Source organism: Sinohyriopsis cumingii, chromosome 7 (genome assembly GCF_028554795.1).
Source record: "Sinohyriopsis cumingii isolate HCF-2022 chromosome 7, ASM2855479v2, whole genome shotgun sequence".
Lineage (NCBI taxonomy): Eukaryota > Metazoa > Mollusca > Bivalvia > Unionida > Unionidae > Sinohyriopsis > Sinohyriopsis cumingii.
Genome location: NC_142967.1, coordinates 73,763,296 through 73,766,334, shown reverse-complemented (window position 1 = coordinate 73,766,334; position 3,039 = coordinate 73,763,296).

Genomic DNA, 3,039 nt, shown 5'->3' with positions numbered 1-3,039 from the left:
AATAGGGACGGTAGCCGAGAAATGCCGAAGTGGGTAAACATGTTGTTTCATATCTTTAACGAAACGAATATGGCTAATCATTTTGAGCTACGTGTTCCCAGATAAATGTGCTTTGTATTCGGCAACCCCACCCACCACCACCACCCCGTCAATCTGTACGCGATCTAAAAACTCGAAACGAATCAGGGATACACGAAATCCACAAAGCCTAGTCATTTTATTCATTAGTTTATTCTTTCTAAAGTGATTATAGACATGGATTCCCCATCACCACAGGGGCTTGTATCGTTGTACCTATAACTTACGTACGTGTTATATTGTGCATGATTTATAAATAAACTGCAAGTAATGATCGCAATATGTACCCCTGTGGGGGTCCCTAGCACTGTCGTATTGTCCGCGGTTCAAAGCAAATGGGAGTTTCTAGTGGAAACAACCAGTCTGACATAGGAATCTAATAATAATTCAGTCTTGTTTTAATAGTCCAGTTTATATTTAAAAAAATAAAGAAAATAAAAATGGCAAGCGGTTCAACTCTTATGTAAAAGCAAGTCCCAAGGTTACGGAAATGTATTGAATTATTCGGAGCTAATCGAAGACGATGAATCGATGGTGCAGAGTGGTTCCAATGTGAGTTAACCACATGTAATATAATCGAAGATATCATGGATAAAAACATTAAAGAGAAATAGTCTGAGGATCAACCAATGTGGAACTCCTTTTTGAATTTCAGTTCAGATAGGCATGACACCCTGCAACTTAATTTGCATCTTTCGTTTTGACAGATAGCCCAGTAAGAGTCATACTGAACTACCCGACATACCACAAGCCCTTGACTTGCAAATGAGGGACGTTGTCAAAAGCCTTGGATAAATCCATCAAAACTGCATCTACATATTTGTTTTCATCAAAAACCTTCCTCCTGTCGTCCAACAGGCACAAAAGAATGGTCTGTCATCCATTACCTTAAAGAAAAGTACTCAAATCTTTGTTAAAAATGTTCTCGAAAAATGGTGCTGAGTCTCGCTGATTTCTCAAAGTTTTTATATGATGGGTCAACGCTGACAGGTCTATAGTTACTTGAATAAATAGGGTTGTTCTTTTTGAAACCTGAACTACCTTAGCTTCCTTCAGATGAGCAGGAAAAAATATTTGACTGTAAAGTTTTGTTAATTAGATCTGTAATGTGGCCCACGTGGAATTATGCCCCAATGTAAATGTTCATTGCTTGATGTTGATTGGGCTCTTGAATAACCCATCTATAACCAATTAATGTATTTAATCCTCTCTGAAATATTTCTTTTCGTAAACAGTATAATACACATTGACAAATTTCAAACAATCAAGCCAGCCGACCATGCCGACATGGTCAAAAGATGAAATTTGTAGCTACATTGTCTTGCCCTGCTTAAGGAGTTGGGTCACCTTTATTAGTTCCGGTTCAGCACCCACTAATGTAGTCCCAGTCTATTTTATTTTTTCCTCTCATTTTAGCGGTGATACAAGTGTTTTGATTTCGGCATTCATGGTATTGACTTAAATGTAATTATTTATTTTTGGAAATTGAGTATTATGGTGTGGTTGTCTGTGTGTATTTGGCAACAGTGCACAATGAATAATGAGGTGAAATCAATGATCCAATGCATGTTGCTTTATTTACAGTCCATCCTGTCAAAAAAAAGGCTAGATTACCTATGACAAGAGCTTCACCGTGAATTCATCTCGGAAGGTGTTTTAGATTAACATATGATTTGTTAAGATTTGGACACAGTGGAAATTTCAGTACTGAGTAACTAAATGTCGAGAATTTATAGGAAAAAATAACTGTGACCAGAGTCCTTAAGCCAGTTCAGCCACGTGATCACAAGCAGTATTACTCGAAATATTATACACCTGAATCAAACTATGGTTCAATTTGCAGTTGAAGTCCAGCATAAGTAGTATCTGAAAAAGAGAATTCATTTAGAATAGAGATTGCCTGTCTCTACTGCAACTGGAATAATCATTGCATAGAATAGTGCAAATGCAGAAAGATAAGTTTTGCCCATGAGCATAACGCAACAGGATGGAATATTGCCTTTCTATAAAGTGAACAGGAAAATTGAGCAGGTGCATTTTAAAACACGTGCAATCCCTGCAATTCTTGTATAGGCACTGTACTTTACTTAGAACTTTTAACATAACATAGTAGGTGAACATAATAGCAAAGAAAATGCAAGTTTTGGATAATTATTTTACCACATCAACGGAAAGAACAGGAACAGAGAAAACACTTCTGGCCCAGCGGAGAGCAGGGGCACAGGAGGCTTGATATGACTTCATTGCCACCGGAATAATGGCCAAAGACAGCACAGATTTTGGAAGACCTAAAATACTGAGAAATCACAGGGGAAAAAAACTGAGCAACAGCGACATAAACTGATTACACAGTCTACATCACAAAATAGAAGAGCCATGTATATGGTCCTATAAGCATCAGTGGAAAGAAAGTAAACATAAGCATCAGTGGAAAGAAAGTAAGCATAGCGGAGTCTCCACCTAAAAAAAGGGACAAATTGGATGAGATATACATTTCTGGTGTACTGAATGAAATTCCTTTGGAAGATTCAATCTAAAAGTGCCATCAGAAATGTGGATTGAAAATATATGGCGCCGAGATGCAACAATACCAAGGATACAAAATCCAAACGGGGACACGAATTATGGAAATTGAGAGAGCAATTAAATGAAATAAAACTTTCTTTTACATGTATGACTGTCTGGTTAACTGTTGGTACCGGGGGTGCGTTTTCCATAGGAAGCGCTAGAAATGTTGAATGACAGACCATGCATCAAAGAAATGTACAAATAGAGAAACACTAGACAAAGAGATACCGCGCCAAACAAGAAAATAGAGTTGCCCCATACGAAGGGAATTACAAGCGATGGGGTTACAGCCGAAGACGAATATGAGAAAGCTCTGGCATATTAGATAATAATAAACATCCCACATTCAGGTGACTCGGGAAGCTCTGAAAGAAAAGAAGAAAAAAAAAAAAC